Source organism: Nomascus leucogenys, chromosome 12, assembly GCF_006542625.1.
Source record: "Nomascus leucogenys isolate Asia chromosome 12, Asia_NLE_v1, whole genome shotgun sequence".
NCBI lineage: Eukaryota > Metazoa > Chordata > Mammalia > Primates > Hylobatidae > Nomascus > Nomascus leucogenys.
Window position 1 is genome coordinate 73,090,348 of NC_044392.1, and position 20,886 is coordinate 73,111,233.

The window sequence follows — 20,886 nt, forward strand, 5'->3', positions numbered from 1 at the left end:
AGCCTTGCATCCCAGGGATGAAGCCCACTTGATCATGGTGGATAAGCTTTTTGATGTGCTGCTTTTTTTTTTTTTTTGTATAGCCACTTGATCATGGTGGATAAGCTTTTTGATGTGCTGCTGGATTCGGTTTGCCAGTATTTTATTGAGGATTTTTGCATCAATGTTCATCAAGGATATTGGTCTAAAATTCTCTTTTTTGTTGTGTATCTGCCCGGCTTTGGTATCAGGATGATGCTGGCCTCATAAAATGAGTTAGGGAGGATTCCCACTTTTTCTATTGATTGGAATAGTTTCAGAAGGAATGGTACCAGCTCCTCCTTGTACCTCTGGTAGGTAGAATTCAGCTGTGAATCCATCTGGTCCTGGACTGTTTTTGGTTGGTAGCTATCGATTATTGCCACAATTTCAGAGCCTGTTATTGGTCTATTCAGAGATTCAACTTCTTCCTGGTTTAGTCTTGGGAGGGTGTATGTGTCAAGGAATTTATCCATTTCTTCTAGATTTTCTAGTTTATTTGTGTAGAGGTGTTTGTAGTATTCTCTGATGATAGTTTGTATTTCTGTGGGATCAGTGGTGATATCTTCTTTATCATTTTATATTGCATCTATTTGATTCTTCTCTCTTTTCTTCTTTATTAGTCTTGCTAGCAGTCTATCAATTTTGTTGATCTTTTCAAAACACCAGCTCCTGGATTCATTAATTTTTTGAAGGGTTTTTTGTGTCTCTATTTCCTTCAGTTCTGCTCTGATTTTAGTTATTTCTTGTCTTCTGCTAGTTTTTGAATGTGTTTGCTCTTGCTTTTCTAGTTCTTTTAATTGTGATGTTAGGGTGTCAATTTTGGATCTTTCCTGCTTTCTCTTGTGGGCATTTAGTGCTATAAATTTCCCTCTACACACTGCTTTGAATGTGTCGCAGAGATTCTCTTATGTCGTGTCTTTGTTCTCATTGGTTTCAAAGAACATCTTTATTTCTGCCTTCATTTCGTTATGTACCCAGTAGTCATTCAGGAGCAGGTTGTTCAGTTTCCATGTAGTTGAGCGGTTTTGACTGAGTTTCTTAATCCTGAGTTCTAGTTTGATTGCACTGTGGTCTGAGAGACAGTTTGTTATAATTTCTGTTCTTTTACATTTGCTGAGGAGAGCTTTCCTTCCAACTATGTGGTCAATTTTGGAATAGGTGTGGTGTGGTACTGAAAAAAATGTATGTTCTGTTGATTTGGGGTGGAGAGTTCTGTAGATGTGTATTAGGTCCACTTGGTGCAGAGTTGAGTTCAATTCCTGGATATCCTTCTTAACTTTTTGTCTCATTGATCTGTCTAATGTTGACAGTGGGGTGTTAAAGTCCCCCATTATTATTATGTGGGAGTCTAAGTCTCTTTGTAGGTCACTCAGGCCTTGCTTTCTGAATCTTGGTGCTCCTGTATTGGGTGCATATATATTTAGAATAGTTAGCTCTTCTTGTTGAATTGATCCCTTTACCATTATGTAATGGTCTTCTTTGTCTCTTTTTATCTTTGTTGGTTTAAAGTGTGTTTTATCAGAGACTGGGATTGCAATCCCTGCCTTTTTTTGTTTTCCATTTGCTTGGTAGATCTTCCTCCATCCTTTTATTTTGAGCCTACTTGTGTCTCTGCCCATGAGATCGGTTTCCTGAATATAGTTCACTGATGGGTCTTGACTCTTTATCCAATTTGCCAGTCTGTGTCTTTTAATTGGAGCATTTAGTCCATTTACATTTAAAGTTAATATTGTTATGTGTGAATTTCATCCTGTCATTATGATGTTAGCTGGTTATTTTGCTCATTAGTTAATGTAGTTTCTTCCTAGCCTTGATGATCTTTACAATTTGGCATGATTTTGCAGCAGCTGGTACCAGTTGTTCCTTTCCATGTTTAGTGCTTCCTTCAGGAGCTCTTTTAGGGCAGGCCTGGTGGTGATAAAATCTCTCAGCATTTGCTTGTCTGTAAAGGATTTTATTTCTCCTTCACTTATGAAGCTTAGTTTGGCTGGATATGAAATTCTGGGTTGAAAATTCTTTTCTTTAAGAATGTTGAATATTGGCCCCCACTCTCTTCTGGCTTGTAGAGTTTCTGCCGAGAGATCAGCTGTTAGTCTGATGGGCTTCCCTTTGTGGGTAACCTGACCTTTCTCTCTGGCTGCTCTTAACATTTTTTCTTTCATTTCAACTTTGATGAATCTGACAATTATGTGTCTTGGAGTTGCTCTTCTCGAGGAGTATTTTGTGGCATTCTCTCTAGTTCCTGAATCTGAATGTTGGCCTGCCTTGCTAGATTGGGGAAGTTCTCCTGGATAATATACTGCAGAGTGTTTTCCAACTTGGTTCCACTCTCCCCGTCACTTTCAGGTACACCAGTCAGACATAGATTTGGTCTTTTCACATAGTTCCATATTTCTTGAAGGCTTCACTTGTTTCTTTTTATTCTTTTTTCTCTAAACTTCCCTTCTCACTTCATTTCACTCATTTCATCTTCCATCACGATACCCTTTCTTCCAGTTGAACGCATCAGCTCCTGAGGCTTCTGCATTCTTCATGTAGTTCCTGAGCCTTGGCTTTCAGCTCCATCAGCTCCTTTAAGCACTTCTCTGTATTAGTTATTCTAGTTATACATTCGTCTAAATTTTTTTCAAAGTTTTTAACTTCTTTGCCTTTGGTTTAAATTTTCTCCTGTAGCTCAGAGTAGTTTGATCGTCTGAAGCCTTCTTCTCTCAACTCGTCAAAATCATTCTCCATCCAGCTTTGTTCTATTGCTGGTGAGGAACTGCGTTCCTTTGGTGGAGGAGAGGCACTCTGCTTTTTAGAATTTCCAGTTTTTCTGCTCTGTTTTTTCCCCATCTTTGTGGTTTTATCTACTTTTGTTCTTTGATGATGGTGATGTACAGATGGGTTTTTGGTGTGGATGTCCTATCTGTTTGTTAGTTTTCCTTCCAACAAACAGGACTCTCAGCTGCAGGTCTGTTGGAGTTTGCTAGAGGTCCACTCCAGACCCTGTTTGGCTGGGTCTCAGCAGCAGAGATTGCAGAACAGCGGATTTTCGTGAACCGCGAATGCTGCTGCCTGATCGTTCCTCTGGAATTTTTGTCTCAGAGGAGTACCCAGCCATGTGAGGTGTCAGTCTGCCCCTACTTGGGGGTGCCTCCCAGTTAGGCTGCTCGGGGGTCAGGGGTCAGGGACCCACTTGAGGAGGCAGTCTGCCTGTTCTGAGATCTCCAGCTGTGTGCTGGGAGAGCCACTACTCTCTTCAAAGCTGTCAGACAGGGGCATTTAAGTCTGCAGAGGTTACTGCTGAATTTTTGTTTGTCTGTGCCCTGCCCCCAGAGGTGGAGCCTACAGAGGCAGGCAGGCCTCTTTGAGCTGTGGTGGGCTCCACCCAGTTCGAGCTTCCTGGCTGCTTTGTTTACCTAACCAAGCCTGGGCAATGGTGGGCGCCCCTCCCCCAGCCTCACTGCTGCCTTGCAGTTTGATCTCAGACTGCTGTGCTGGTGATCAGTGAGACTCTGTGGGCATAGGACCCTCTGTGCCAGTTGTGGGATATAATCTCCTGGTGTGCTGTTTTTTAAGCCCATTGGAAAAGTGCAGTATTAGGGTGGGAGTGACCCAATTTTCCAGGTGCCGTCTGTCACCCCTTTCTTTGACTAGGAAAGGGAACTCCCTGACCCCTTGTGCTTCCCGAGTAAGGCAATGCCTCGCCCTTCTTCGGCTCACACACAGTGCGCTGCACCCACTGTCCTGCGCCCACTGTCTGGCACTCCCTAGTGAGATGAACCCGGTACCTCAGATGGAAATGCAGAAATCACCGGTCTTCTGCATCACTCACACTGGGAGCTGTAGACTGGACCTCTTCCTATTCAGCCACCTTGGCTCCCTCCACGTGCATTCTATTTTCGAAGTACTTAACAGTATTATAAATCATATTTATATTACTTGTATCAAATATCAAAAAATTTAAATTTTTTGATACAATTTAGATTATAAATATGATTTGTTTGGTTTGGTTTGGCTTTGGTTTTGTTGCGCCTGAGTGACTTACCTATGGAGATGTTTATTGTTAAATTAAAACACATGAAAGTTCTCAACTGTTTTAGGATTTGTGTCTATTTTAGGGTTTGTGTCTATTGATAGCCTGTCAAGCTATCAATTCTTACTGCTGATGATGCATCTTTCTGCAGAAGATGTCAGCCAAACCACTCAATATTTTTACACAATTTACTATGAGTAAATTAACTAGCAAAGTAAAACTAACCTTATTATAATTTTGTTTACAGTAAAAGTGAATGATGACCTGGGGGCTTTCTTACAAAACAAAATATTTGAACTTTAATGTTTAGACTGTGTTTTCTCTGCTGGGATCTAAAAAAACTTTTTTCAACACACATTTTGTTATTCTACTTGAGATTTATAGTTAATAGACAATAAGTAAAATGGTCTTAAAATATATTCATTCATGTGTCAGCACAAAAGTACACTTACTGATTTTTATCAAGTTTTTAGCATTATACTTTCTTGGGATTAAACTTTCTTGGGATTAAACTCCTGCTGTCAAGGAGTTTGGTAAGGGTGATAAATATAAAACTAAACTATTATAAAATAAGGTAACTGCATAGTGACTGAGTATGTATGAGTTATAAAGTCAACATATTACTCTGTCTAAATTTCTTACTAGAATTAGAAATACAGGATCTTTTCTTTTTTCTGTTTTTTTTTTTTAAAGAGTTATAAAGTCAAGAATCAATGTTTCTGTATAGTGTTATAAGAAAAGGAAGTAGTGGATGCTTTATTAAAGGTACCTTGGAAAATTTTTATATTATATATTCTTGCACTCATTCCCACAGCATGTGGGGAAGAAAAGCCCTCAGCATATGGGTATTTAAAGAAAGCTCTCTAGGTATTATAATTCTGACCTTTCTGCCTACACTCCCACAGGAAGCCACTGTGAGAAAAAAAATACCCCCATTATCTCCTAAGTTTGCTTTAGGCCAGGAGTTGGAGAAACCTTCTGAGAGGAAATGAATTTTGAGTTTAATTTTGATGTGTTACTAGGCCATTAACAGTCTGTAATATCTAAGGGGACAGAGGCATTAGAAACGTAGCAATTGGGATGTGTGAGGAAGAAGTAGAACAAGCAGTTGGAAAGCTAGACAAAGATTGCAAAGGTGTTATGAAAAGTTAGGAATCTCAAATACTGGTACTGCAAGGCAACTGTGTTGTCTTTAGCTAATTCAAGGTGGATACTTTTATATCCACTAGTCCCAGTGATAGCAGTGGGGAAAAATATGACACCAGAAGTCATTGCCATGCACTGTAGCTAAAACTGTCTGGGAACATTGTGAGGGAGAAAGGTGAGCATGATGTTGTTGATGAATTATGGAAAAATTTTAAGGTAATGAACAACATCCCTTGAGCTACTGATGTCTCATTTTTTTTCAGCTACAAAGAGATATATCCACATTATAGGGGGAAGGTGAAGCAATTATTTTGTAATTACCAAGTAAATTTTCACAATTTTCCATCAACTACATGCTATCTATTGGGACTATTTAACAAATAAATATGATGGGAATGTTAATATTGTTAACAGCTACTATTTTTGAATAGTGCATCAATATATTTCTGGCATTACACTAAGCATTTTAGCTGGTCAATTATTTCATAATTACCTGTGTTAGTCTGTTCTCATGCTGCCATAAAGAACTGCTCAAGACCGGGTAACTTAGAAAGAAGAGAAGTTTAATTGACTCACTCTTCTGCAAGGCTGGGGAGGCCTCAGGAAACTTACAGTCATGACACAAGGGGAAGCAAACATGTCCTTCTTCACATGGCAGCAAGAGAGAGAAAACACCAGATGGTTACAAAACCATCAGATATCATGGGAACTCACTCACTATAATGAGAATAGCATGGGGAAAACTGCCCCCATGAGTCAATTACCTCCCACTGGGTCCCTCCCATGACATGTGGAGATTATGAAAGTTACAATTCAAGATGAGATTTGGGTGGCAACACAGCCAAAACATGTCATTCTGCCCCTGCTCCCTCCCAAGCCTCATGTGCTCACATTTCATAACACAATCATGCCTTCCCAATGGTTCCCCCAAGTCTTAACTCATTCCAACATTAACCCAAAAGTCCAAGTCTAAAGTCTCATCTGAGACAAGGCAAGTCCTTTTCATCTATGAGCCTGTAAAATCAAAAGCACATTAGTTACTTCCTAGATAAAATGGAGGTACAGGCATTGGGTAAATACTCCCATTCCAAAAGGGAGAAATTGGCCAAAAAGGCAGTCATTAAACCTTAAAATTCCAAAATGGTCACCTTTGACTGCATGTTTCACATCCAGGGGACACTAATGTAAGAGGTGGGCTCCCAGAGGCTTGGGTAGCTCTGCTCTTGTGGCTTTGCAGGGTACAGCCCCACTTCAGGCTGTTTTCATGGGCTGCCATTGAGTGTCTGCAGTTTTTCCAGGTGCATGGTAAAAGCTGTTGGTGGAGCTACCATTCTGGGGTCTCGAGGATGGTGACCATCTTCTTACAGGTCCAACAAGTAGTGCTCCAGTGGGAACTCTGTGTGGGGCTCTGACCCCACATTTTCCTTCCACACTGTCCTAGCAGTGTTTCCCCATGAAGGTTCTGCCCCTGCAGCAAACTTCTGCCTGGATATCTAGGTGTTTCCATACATCCTCTGAAATCCAGGTAGGGATTCCCAAACCTCGGTTCTTGACTTCTGTGCACACACAAGCCCAATACCACATGTAAACCACCAAGGCTTGGGGCTTGCACCCTCTGAAGCAACAGCCTGAGCTGTACATTGGCCCCTTTTAGCCACGGCTGGAGCTGAAGCAGCTGAGATAGAGGGAACCATGTCCCAAGGCTGCATACAGAAGGGGGAGCCTGGGCCCAGCCCATGAAACCATTCCCTCTTCGGCCTCCAGGCTCGTGATGGGAAGAGCTACCATAACATGCCTTGGAGACATTTTCCCCATTGTCTTGGTGATTAACATCTGGCTCCTCATTACTTATGTAAATTTCTTCAGCTGGCTTGAATTTCTCTCTAGAAAATGGGGTTTTCTTTTTTATCAGATTGACAGTCTGCAAATTTTCCAAATTTGTATGCTCTGCTTCCTCTTCAATGCTTTGCTTTGCTGCTTAGATATTTTTTCTACCATAGATTATCTTTCTGAAGTTCAAAATTCCGCAGATCTATAGGGCTGGGGCAAAATGCCACCCGTCTCTTTGCACAGCAAGAGTGACTTTTACTCCAGTATCTAACAAGTTCCTTTTTCCATCTGAGACCACCTCAGCCTGGACTTCATTGTTCATATCACTATCTGCATTTGGATCAAAGGCATTCAACAAGTCTCTGGAAAGTTACAAACTTCTCTACATGTTCATATCTTCTTTGAGCCCTCCAACTGTTCCAACTTCTGGCTGTTACCCAATTCCAAAGTTGCTTCCACATTTTCAGTAGCTTTACAGCAACACCCCACTCTCAGTGGTACCAATTTATTGTATTAGTCCATTCTCACACTGCTATAAGACATATCCAAGACTGGATTGTTTATAAAGGAAAGAGATTTAACTGACTCACAGCTCTGCAGGGCTGGGGAGGCCTCAGGAAACTTACAATCATGGTGGAAGGGGAAGCAAACACATCCTTCTTCACAAGGTGTCAGGAGAGAGAAGAATGAGAGCTGGGCAAATTGGGAGCCCCTTATAAAATCATCAGATCTTGTGAGAACTTCCTATTATGAGGATAGCATAGGGGAACTGCCCCATGATTCAATTTCCTCACACCAGATCCCTCCCACGACACATAGGGATTATGGGAATTACAATTCAAGATGAGATTTGGATGGGGACATAACCAAACCATAGCCTAACCCTCATGCTGACTTTATGAAGCAAAAACTATTATTTGTTCTTGTTATAGACATAGGTAAATGAAATATTTATAAATTAAATAACTTTCTTTGAGTCAAACAGTTGTTTGGTAGTAGAGGCAGAATTCACATCTAGGTATGGCTAATCATGGAGTACAAGGTCTTCATCACCGAGTTATTCTGACCTAATGGGATAAATAATCATGAAATTCACCCTGCCTCAGAAAACAGAAAACTGTCTAATATGGAAACAACTGGTTTGGCTCACTGCAAGCTCCGCCTCCCGGGTTCACGCCATTCTCCTGTCTCAGCCTCTCCGAGTAGCTGGGACTACAGGCGCCCGCCACCACGCCCAGCTAATTTTTTGTAATTTTAGTAGAGACGGGGTTTCATCATGGTCTCGATCTCCTGACCTCGTAATCCGCCCGCCTCGGCCTCCCAAAGTGCTGGGATTACAAGCGTGAGCCACTGCGCCCGGCCTGGGGTATAGTATTCTAGTCTAGATTGACTTTGGAATAATATTCTAGTCTAGATTGACTTTATAAACATTGTGTGGCTGACAAGGAAGGTAACAATCCTTCAGGAGTTCTCCACATTAAGAACATTAAGAACAATTAAGATACTAAGAACATGACACCGTTGTAATATTGAAAACGAAGTCTATAATATTTACGTTAGTGATGAGGTTCTTATAGCAAAATGCTTTAGTCTTAGAAGATCACAAAGGATAGAATTACTAGTAAAGATTATCTCCAGATTTGATAAATAAATCAGAGGTTCAACTTTTCCTGTTACATTGCTGTGCAGCAGTGGTCATGTTTTTAGCCTTCCTTGGCCACACCAATTACTCATCCTTAAAATAAGTATAGCAATGCAAATTGACCACCAAGGCCTGTTTAATGTATAGGCAATATAACTGATCATAAGAGGTTGTAATGTGCTGTTTAAATGTAGTGTCATAATGCTGTCCCCATTGACTGCAACATAAAGGTGCAGACCAGTAAGTCACTATTGTCCATGTCAGCAATGAGCCAAGTGTTTGGGGTTTAAATAATGGCTGTATCCTCTGACTCCATTAAAATATAATATTTATGCTCTTCTCTCAGGCACAACATGTAGTAAAACCAATAAATATTTTAAATTACACACACATAAAACTTGAAATTAGAGATGTTACATTCCATTACCAAGTCATACTTACTATTTATATTTTAAAAACCTGCAAATATTTGAATAAAGGATAAGTGATATTACATATTGCATTTAAATTATTACCTAAATTGCAAAAAATTTTATGTAGAATGCATATGTAAAAACAGTAATATGAGCAGATGAATGCTTATTTAAGTAATTTACTTTGTTTATATTAAGTACTATTAAATGTTCTTTAATTTTATATGTTCTTTCATAGCTATTTTTTAAATTAACATTAATCAGATTTTAAAATGCACATTACATTTCTAATATACCTTGACATTTAACAAACTACTTATGCTTTTATGAAGCAAGCATTTAAATTAAGGTACTAATCACTGTAAGCTAAAAAAGATGTGGCATTATGTATTTTTAGAATTTTATCATCTGTTGATTCAACACATAAATTGCAGTGTTTGAACAATAATATTGAAGATATTTTATTTTGGTAAAATTAAAATGGAATGGATATATTTAAAGCAGTTTTATTTGATTTAATACCAACTCAAAAATACATTTTATTCAAAATGATTCAACTAAAATAAAAAAGTAGTGATCTTCTGATTCCAATAGAGCAATTACATTTTAATGTAGAAATAATTATATCATATTTATTTATATTACTAAATAAAATGTTTCCTTAAATACATTTGGCTGAAGAAAACAACTTTCTGGAAATTTGAGACATTTTATTTCATCTGGCTGTATTTTAAATATACAAATGAATGGTCATTAGTGCTCTACATACTGATAGATTCCTTCAGCTGATGAAACATGATTGCTGTTTTCTCTTCTGTATGCATTTGGAAAGGCAAACAGTTTTGTTGCATATAATGAAAATCACTGGCCTAACTTTCTCTTTAAGAAGGATTCTGACCAAATAAAATAAACACTCAACCAAATAGCTATGCTGTGTAAATTCATTAAGATGTTAATACAGATTCTTTATTTTCCTTTTAAAAGCAAATCTAGTAGAGTTAAATGTTACATAATTTTATGGTTACATAATTTTGACCTCGTAGTCCTTGAATTTGCCAACTCTGATCCAATGTGGGCATTACCAGACTTTGAATGATAGCACTACAGCCAGTGTCTCCCAGGACTTGTCCAGGCTGTGACTTTCTGGGGCTATTGGATATGCTAGGATAGATACTAATGATTGTAGAGTAAGAAGTGGTTATATGGTACATTGGCACAAAGCACTGCTGAATGACCTGCTGCTGATTTGAAGGAATCAATGTGTCTTTACTTTCTATTCCAATATCCTCCCACATGTGGAGTAATATCACATACTTGGAGAAGCTACCAGAATATGAAACAGCATTTAAAAACATTATAAAAGAAGAAGTAAATGCTTAGGGGTCTGCAGTGTAGATTGAATTCTACTCTGGGTTTGTGCTAATAGCTAGATTGCTTTTGCAGGTATAAAGATTGAAAAGGCATAGCCTTATTGGAAGGTAAAGTGACTTTGAAAGTAAGCCCGCAGGATCAAAAATGCCATTATATTCTCTCATGACAATCTTACTAAATCAACTTCATTTTAAGGATTGGCCAGGGCTGTTCCAATTAGGAGCACTGCTGAGAAATCAGCCTGGTGCAGGGGTCTCCATAATGCTCAAAACTGGACCAGGGAAGACAGAATAAGCAAGAAACCACACAGAAAGTCCACGGTACAAATGGCTGAGGGAAACCAAAGTGAATTCTACATAAGGAGGAGACAGAAATACTAATAAACTTTGAAGGTCTGAGCCAAGAAATTGAAGCCAAGGAGTTGAACTAAAGCAAATTACTTTTGCACCAACCTAATAGATAAAACCAAATGGAATGGGCTAGAAGTCATTAAGGTGAGGGCAGAAATGGGAGAATCCTGAGAAACTGTTTTTATGGGCCTCTGTTTGTGGCAGTGTGGCATGTCTTAAAAGCCTTGAACAGGGAGATAAAAATATCTTTTCAGCCATTAACTTTTCACATTCAGTGAGGCATATTGGCACTGGTATTGAAGTTGACCACAAATGTTTGAGGTAAAGGATTTACAGCCATTGAGATGAGTGAAGATCAAAGGACCCCAACCTCACAAAATCCCCTCAACCACACTGTCTCTTGGTCTGTTCTGGTTGGGAGACTCCTGATCATGGTGCTAATAAAATGCAAAATACACATTCCTCAAGAAAACCTCATGCTTTCCAAAATCATGCATTATAAACAAGAAGGGTTATGGCATACCCCTCAAACCTATACAGTTTTGTTAGAGAATTAACAAAAAACAGTAACTGTGTTACATACTAACACAGCTAAAAAAAAATTTTATTTTGCTAATAAATAAAAATACTTCAGTAAATATTGTTTAGGGTCTTAACTTTCAAGTTGAAGTTTACTTGACAAAAATGGATGTAAGGAAAGATTGAGGTAGCTGAGCTACAGAGACAAGAGAAAAGGCACCATTAGGGAGTAACACAGGCAACACATGTCCAAATCAAGTCAAGAAAATAACTGTAGGCAAATTATCATTGTGTAAAGGACTTCATAACTGCAGCTTGCTGCTTTCAGCTAGATAATACACTTTGCTTGTTATTTTTCATATAAAATATTAAAGATTTTAGAAAAAAAAGCATATGAACCAGAACAAATTCACATTATACTGACATCACTCCCCAATTAACCAATTGCATATGAGCTAATTCAGTAACACCTGAAGTTGTTAGGAGAGTTAGGAGAAGGGAGAGTGGGCTAAATTTGAAACTAAAGTTCAAAGACCTGAAGCAGAAGAGAAGAGGCACTGGCGCCCTCTAAGCTGTTTTCCCCACGGAGTCTCAGCCCATTTCTGAAGCATCAAGTTGCTCAGAGATCCATCCTGTGAGACAATTGTCTGGGAGCCAATAGCAATTAGGGATAGTAAATCTTTAATGAGATTTAAGAATATATCTTAAATCATTATGTGCAGTGATGAGGAAATTTTAATTCGATTTATCACTGAGATATATATTATCATAATTGAAAAATAACCATGTCCTCTGCAATGGAACTTCACTTTAGCAGACAGCGTTTGTTGGCTTAGAATAAAAATGTTTTCTTTGTGTCAGTTATATAACCACAATTCTTCATGAAAAAAATAATATATTTAAGTTGTGATAATTTTCCTAATTCTATAAGGAAAAATATATTGACATTTTTATGAATAAGCCTCTTTACTTTCCTGATCTAGGCTCATCACACAAACCTAGAATGTTTCAGAGTATATCATTCTGTACTGAGTCTAGTAAGATTAACCAGCAAGAATGTGTCCAGATGAGAATAACCAGGAAGGGGGAAGCTCTGAAAGCATATCATAAGAGAAATGGTCAAAAATCTGGGCCATATTCTTCCCTAAAACATACAAGCTGAAGTAGCTTGATATTTGAAGGGCTGTTATGTAGCAGAAAGAAGTAAATCTTGGCTGGTGCAGCAGAAAGCAGAACTCAGACAATGAATGCAGTATGAGTATGGCAAGGACTTATTCATGATTGGAAATATCCAATATCAAAAGCAGCTACTGGCCAGGCACACTGGCTTATATCTATAATCCCAGCACTTTGGGAGGGGAAGGCAGGTGGATCCAAGGCAGGTGGATCACTTGAGTCCAGGAGTTCGAGACCAGCATGGCCAACATGGTGAAACCCCGTATCTACTAAAAAATACAAAAATTAACCAAGTGTGATGACTCATGCCTGTAATCCCAGCTACTTGGGAGGCTGAGGCATGAGAATTGCTTCAACCTGGGAGGCGGAGGTTACAATGAGCTGACAGAGCAACACTCCATCTCAAAAAAAAAAAAAAAAAAAAAAAGCAACTAATTACATAGGATTTATTTTTACCAATACTGAAGGTATTCAACTTGAAAACTCAGTGTATCAGGGATTTTCAAAGGGCATTACAACACTGAGTGAAATCTGTACAAGATCATATTTATGCCATATTTTTAATGTTCTAAACTTTTACTTCTGATCATTTGGGAATAGTATATGCATTACAATGCTTCCTCATGGTCATTTGGTTATATGAGTCTTTCTGAAATTTGGTTGCATATCAAAATCAGGAGCTTTTGAAAAGTGCAAATACATATTTCCCTGTAAGCCTGTTTATTGAATCACACTTCTGGTGAGGTGGGATCAGAAAATCAGCATTATCAAAGGCAACAGTTGATTGTGCTGCATCTAGACTCCTCTTGAAAGCATGGGGTATCTAAGGTCATAAGAATGAATTTCTCCCTTTATTGGCTAGTTAAGTTTTCAGAATTGTGCTTCTCAGTAACTAAAGTTTAGTCATTTTAAGTCAGCATCCTGTCTTATTATGGGATATTTATTTGTGAAAGTACAGCTAAACAATAATAGTAAGAGTAAAAATTGCTTATAAGATAAGCACTATGCTTAGTACTTCATATACATTGCTTCATTTTATTTATACAAGCCTATGAGGTGAACCTCTCAATAGTGCTTTTGCTACTTTACCAAAGGATGTAACACTGAGACACTTTGTTCTCTAAAATCACAGACTATTAGAAACTTTGCCGTTTGAAATCAGATCAGTAAAAATGGAACAACCTACATTTGCCTGGAAGATCTGAGTCACTGACACCAAGAAACAGCTTCAATTTTCAACCCAGGTGCAAAACTTCAGATAAGGGTTTTTCAGATACAATATTCAACATGTATCTTAACTTTGGAGTTTCCAAGGAAACAGAATCCAGAGTCCACTTCTTAACTCTGGCCTGATGTTAATCTCTTTACTTTGAGCATTGCTCATTTTTAGCACTATCAAGATTCTTTTTTATTTAAGTATGCCTAAACACCATTTTCCCCTAATCCTATTTTTAACCCTGTTTCTTCCTTTGCCTGTTAGGATGCTCCATGCTTCTGGTGTGCAATCTCCCTTCATACAACAAATTGATAAATCTAACTTCGTTGAACTATGTCTTTGGTGTACCTTGTCAGATGGGCTTCATCAGTAGATATTATAATCTCTAATTTGAAGATTAGTAAAATGAAGTTCAGAAAAATAATTAATTTACACAGGATCACACAGTAAGTGACAAACCTGGCATTCCAACCCAGGTCTACATGACTTCAAAGCCCATGCTCTTAATACAATGCACAGAATCAGAGAATGTTGAAGCTTCAAAAGAAACTAAGGCATGCCATGCTGCTAACTTCACATGGACAGTAAGACTAGAATTCCATTATCGTGACCTTCCGATCCACTGTCATATGGGAATAGCTTTATCTTTGTTCAGCTGCCAATCAGCAACTATTCAGGCTTTCCCTTTTCCCTGAACCTTCTATGGTGTTTCCTGGATACTCGGGCCTCACTGAGACAGTAGTAATGTAGATACTACAAACACTGGTAATGTCTAGGCAGCAGCCAGTGATGCAGTTATCTTCTGATCATCTTCTTTCTGACAGACAAAAGTATAATCAAATCTCTGGGCACAGTGGCTCACGCCTGTAATCCCAGCACTTTAGGAGGCCAGGTCGGCCAAATCGCTTGAGGTCAGGAGTTCCATACCAGCCTGGCTAATATAGTGAAACCCTGTCTCTACTAAAAATACAAAAATTGTCCAGGTGCGGTAGTGGGCACCTGTAGCCCCAGCTACTTGGGTGGCTAAGGCAGGAGAATCGCTTGAACCCAGGAAGCAGAGGTTGCAGTGAGCCGCGATCGCACCACTGCACACCAGCCTGGGCAACAGAGCAAGAATGTGCCAAAAAAAAAAAAAAAAAAAGGAAGTATAATCAAATCGAACTATTCATTTCAGATTTCTGTAGCTGCTGAGAAAACAATGCATTAACTCTTCTGCGTGTGGTTAGTAGAATCCTTCCCTAAAATGAGTGAATTATGTGGAAGCATGATCCTTCTCTTTCTTTTCTACCTATATCAAAAAGTCAGAGCATATGGGTGACTGGCTATTATGTTTAAGCCTCTAGACAACCCTGAGTTAAAGTTATCAAAGTACGTGTTATCCAAGCCATCAGAAATATTCACTAATTATATGGCCACTTATTTAATGAATTACCTCTCAATCCCACTAAAGTATCCCTTATTGCCTAACAGTGGAATCCTTCTTGGGCCACTGATTTTTGGATATTATGACTACCTAATGCTATTTATTGTAAATATGGTGGAAGTTAGTATCATGTAAAAGACACATACATGATTTCATGAAGTTGATGGAAGTGTTATGAGAGAACTGGTCCGACCAAATACAAAGGGATTACTAAAGAGTAGCTGGAAGGTATACATTCTTTAATGATTGAAGAGAAAATTTATGGGATGTACTCTTCAAAAGACAATGATATGGATATCAAAAGAATTAAAGAGGCTCTGAAAAAATTATGGAATTCCTTGAAGAGTTTTGCAAAAACAAATCTCTTTATGATTGTGGAATGAAACTAAATAATGAGATTGTTAAAATAATTGCATAAACACACACATATATGAATTAAGACTTTGTTATTCATGCTGAGTTAACACGCAGTTGCAAATATATCCTCACGATAAGGATAGTATTATTTTTTATTTTTTTAGTTCGAGATAAATTTTTACCTGCAGCTTTTCTTTACTTCTAAGAAATGTTGGTACCGGCCGGGCGTGGTGGCTCACGCCTGTAATTCCAGCACTTTGGGAGGCCGAGGCGGGCGGATCACGAGGTCAGGAGATCGAGACCATCCTGGCTAACACGGTGAAACTCCGTCTCTACTAAAAATACAAAAAATTAGCCGGGCACGGTGGCGGGTGCCTGTGATCTCAGCTACTCAAGAGGCTGAGGCAGGAGAATGGTGTGAACCTGGGAGGCAGAGCTTGCAGTGAGCCTAGATAGCGCTACTGCAGTCCGGCCTGAGCGAAAGAGCAAGACTCTGTCTCACAAAAAAAAAAAAAAAAGAAATGTTGGTACCTATTTAAAGTGGATTACTTTTAAATGTTTTCTGTTAACAATTAGCTCTGGATGACAAGAACTCTGGACCCCCTTTCTTGATAAGAAGCGTGTGTGTCTCTGGGCAATCCTCACTCTCACTTCTCTTACATAGCTGGCCTTTCCCCCAACCCCACTTTGGTTGTGCCTCCTTATTTTCTATACACATCAGCACTTCACTTAATTCCACAGTCTCTGAGCTGGCTTCCATGGCTCCTTCTACTCAAAGAGTGTTTTGTTTACCAGCTCCTTCTGCATCATCTGGGAGCTTGTTAAAAATACAGAATCTCAGACTGTATCCCCAATTTCTTCGGCAGGGGCCACACTAACCTTCCCTGTATCATTTCCATTTTAGTATATGTGCTGTTCAAGCGAGCACTCTATTCCCAACTTCTGAACCAAAATCTACATTTTCACAAGATCCTCAAGTGATTCATTTGCACCTCAATGTTTAAGAAGCACTGGCCTAGACAATTCTTAAGCACTTTCTGTTATATAGGTTGAGTTTTCCTATTCTGAAAATCTACATCTGAAATGCTCCAAAATCCAAAACATTTTGAATACCAACATGGCGCTCAAAGGAAATGATCATTGGAGCATTTTGGATTTTGGATTTTTGGATTAGAAATGCTCAATCAGTAAGTATAATGCAAATATTTCAAAATCCAAAACACTTCTGGCCCCAAGCATTTCAAATAAGGTACATTCAACTTGTATTGTATTTTGTGAAATCTAGAGGCCACTTTTGTCTTGTTTCTCTCTCTTGTCTTTGCATCGAATTATTCACAAAATCCTGTGTAATGTGCCTAGCCCATGTCTTATTCTTCCCCAGTTTTTCTGTTATTTCTTATGCTGACACGGAAATGGCCCTCTAACTACTCTCTCAGCTGGCATTCTCACTCCTCGCCCACTCCCTAATATTTATTGCATCTTTTCTGAATGATATTCTTCTAAATAACAAACTGGTTTGGTATCATCAGTTTCTTCCTGAAACTCCGTAAAGACATAGTGGTAGCAATGTTTAATCTTCTCTTTGGAGAGCTACATGTTTCTGCTACCTCTTTTTCCTGCTACCTTTCCAACTCTATTTCCTCTCTTCCTTCCCCCATCATGCATTTTTCACTGCCCTCACTGCAAGCTACTCAGATCTCCTAAATAACATGGGATCTTTCACACTTCAGAAATGAATTTTCACATGCTGTCACCCGTGTTGAAATGGCCTTTCCTTCCTGATTTTCTTGGGAAATTTATTGAAGCCATGGAAATCCACTATCCCTCTGAAGCCTCCTCTATCCCACCCAAATGGAATTAATCACTAACAGTTTAAGACTGTATTAGTCTGTTCTGCATTGCTATAAAGAACTACCTGAGACTGGGTAATTTATAAAGAAAAGAGGTTTAATTGACACACAGTTCTTCATGCTGTACAGGAAGCATGGCTGGGGAGGCCTCAGAGAACTTACAATTATAGTAGAAGGCAGAGGGAAAGCAGGCACATCTTACATGGCTGGCACAGGAGGAAGAGAGTGAAGAGGGAGGTGCTACACGCTTTTAAACAACTGTATCTCGTGAGAACTCACTCACAATCACAAGAACAGCAAGGAGGAAGTTCACTTCATGATTCAATCACCTCCCACCAGGCCCCTCCTCCAACACTGGGAATCTCAATTTGATATGAGATTTGGGCGAGGACACAAATCCAAATCATATCAATGACCCATTGCACATTGTACACATTATGGGCCCCATTATATTGAAATTATACTTACAGCTATATTTCTTTCTTGTTCCTGTCAGTATCCCACTAGAAGGGAGATCTTGAGTCAGAGTGAATTGCATTAGTTCCTGATCTCCAGCATTTGGTGTCTAGCATATACAGGATGATCAATAAATCCTTCCTGAATGCATAAATGCAGGTTTCATGTTTCACTGTGAAACAGACCTTGCTCCTCAAATAATTCTACATATATTTTTGGTAGAAAAATATTAACTAACTTATATGGATATTTTAATAGATATTAATACGCATATTATTGAAAGGGGAAATATATGACAGAAAATTTATTTTTTATCATTGACATATTTATTAACCAGTCCTGTAAGAAAAAGCTATTAATGAGGTTCACATGAATAATACACTATGATTATTAAACACCAGTTATGAGGAGTTTCCAGTTTTAAGATCAATAACTTCTTGAAAACCTTATGGATTGCAATAAAATGTAAATTGTGACCTAAACATGCATTTTCAATGTTCAGATAAGAAAAAAGTTGTTTTGTTTTGTTTTAAAACAGTGTTGAATGAGTGGAGAGGTAAATCAAAAGTTCCAAACATGAAGTGCAAAATATTACGATGATCTGTGCTTAAATTGCAGCCATATGGCCTAGGCAATGGTTAAAAACGAGAACACATCAAAATTACCTGGAGAATTCTTGGAAACCATACCTAAATCCTACTTCAGTGCAGAACACCTAGAAAGGACTCAGTAAAGTTTGCTGAAAGTGAAAGAGAAGAAAGGAGAAAATACGGAAGGAAGAAAAGGAGACAAAGAGGTAGAAAAGAAGGAAAGACAGACGAAAGTAACAATGTAAGAGAAGGAAGGCAGGGAGAGAGAAGGGGAAAGGAGAGGGGGAAAGGAGAGCATCGGGAGGGGGTGGAATGCTTTGCACAGCTGATCCATTTTCAATAATGGTAAATATATTAACACTCCTCACGTTATAATGTTTATATAATGTATATATGCCTCTTTGCAGAGACCTGACAAGAAGCCTCTGTACTAGATTTACAGTTTTAGCTCTGTACATTATGACTCATTATGTGTAAATTTATAATCCAAATTACTTGTTGGATAATGTGTGTTTGTAATTTTGAATCTATTTTCTTGATAATGCAAGGTTCTCCGAGAACTCAGATATTTCTACGTGTCTGTTGTCCTTCTCAAGGAAAATACTATTTTCCTGACAACGGTTACTTCCTTTTCACAGTCTCTTTACATTCAGTAACCCTATATTATGTTTTAGGCAAATATCACTATTTTATTTTATTAATGAAAAGAGAGATGAAAACGTAAAGTACTAGGGCAACAGATGTACATTGACAAAGAAAGAGCTAACATATATAAATGTCTTTTGGAGTATAGGACCAAGATCCTTATGACTTACATTTTATCTTGTGTTCAGGGTCCATAGTAAAGTTTTACTGTCAGTTTCTCTGAGTGAATTAGAAATTTAGATCTGAATTTGTAAAACTAGCTCAAGCATTCTCTTTTCCACTGTGGTCTTCCCTGACCATTACACTACGTGGTACTAATTCTCTCTTCTTTTACTCCTCCGTTATATCCCTATAGGTACTTACAAGTGTGGAACTATTTGAATCCAATATGCATAATCACTTGTATTCTGTTACAATCCCAGTTTGATGAATTACTCAAAAGAGAAGGCTGTATCATATTAATCTTAAATTTTCAGAATAGTACAGTTCCTGCCCCAAAGAATGCACTTGATAAATGTTTAATAGACCCGTGCCTTTAAAGGTCAATGAGAGAGACATAACATACTTCTGTTTATGTTTTTCTGACAACAGAAAATAATACATAATTAAGCTGGAAAATGTGGAGAGAACAAGAAAATATTAAGTAGCAGAAAAAAGTCAGCTATTTAATTTCAATAACAAGAGACAACCTTTAGAACATTTTTTCCTTTACTTGTCTATTGCTAAGTTCAGACGTAAGTCACTGGTCTCTTTACAGATGAGTATTTGCAAAGGGAGTTGTTTTTACATTGAGTTACTTATGTCCTCCTGAAACAGTTTTTATAAGGTTAAAAGTGTTTAATTGCATTGAAGCCAAAAAGGGCAATTTAATGAAGTAAAGGCTTTATAAGGCTTCATCTATGTGGTGGTTATTTTAATGAACCAGCCTTAACTGTTTCCGTCAACCTCTCATAAAACTGTATAACTCTTAGGATGCTTTCAGTGATAAATAGTGCCTGACTTATTTCAACACCAGATCTTTAGAGGTATATATTTAACCGTATTTGTCTGCCCAGAGCTTTCAAAACACAAAATAACCTTTACTACACATATTGATGAGAGGACAATGATGACAGTGTAACTATGCTGCTACATAAAACCCTGCCCTGCAGATCTCCTATTTGCATGAATTTGCTAAAAAGCAGGCTACAGATGTAATCTTCTTTCATACTTTGATGTTTGGGGTTGTTTACTACCACCAGATTTTTGGTACCTGCTAAACATACATTTTATATGCCATGAGGGAGATAAGCTTTATGAAACAACTCATAACAACTTTTCAGAAAATTGCACATTTGAAGATCCAATTTTGTTCTTTCACACAACCACTGAAACAGTCTCCTTTCTGATCACCAGGCAATTTCCCAATCTCTTTAAAATTTCTCTTTCTAAACAATTTCTTCCAGAAAAGCTTTTGGCAGTAATTTAACACTTCAGTCTGCCCTAGTGAGTTGGGTGAATTAGAAAAGTCTGAAAATAGATCGCAGTGAAAATAAAGCAGGGGGACCAAGCCCTTACCTGAGTGTCAATGCCTCCCTGATGAGAGCTTTGCTCCATCACATTCAAAGATAAACTCAGTAAGTGAAGACAAGTTGCTTTTAATTTTTGTGCTTAGCTTTTAGCACTCACTTACTGATAGAGCATGCAAATAACTAACCTATAATACTTCACCTACATAATTCTAATTATTTTAAAAAGACAAAATTTGAAATCAATATTGGCTAGTTTTTTGCATAACTATGAGGTGAGTGTGTGTATGAGACACAGTGAGATAGCATAACTAACAACACACTATCTGGGATCTGACTATGGGGGTTCATATAC

At 38.2% G+C, this 20,886-nt stretch overlaps 1 protein-coding gene and 1 non-coding gene across 2 annotated transcripts in view; one reads left to right on the forward strand and one right to left on the reverse strand.

Moving 5' to 3' along the window:
• The window catches only part of OLFM3 (olfactomedin 3), a 205,189-nt gene that overhangs the window by 131,372 nt on the left and 52,931 nt on the right, over positions 1–20,886 (forward strand). The gene's annotated exons all lie outside the window — the stretch shown is intronic.
• Positions 16,306–16,410, reverse strand: LOC115837745. The gene has a single exon (XR_004032800.1). It is a non-coding gene; the product is annotated as a U6 spliceosomal RNA (small nuclear RNA).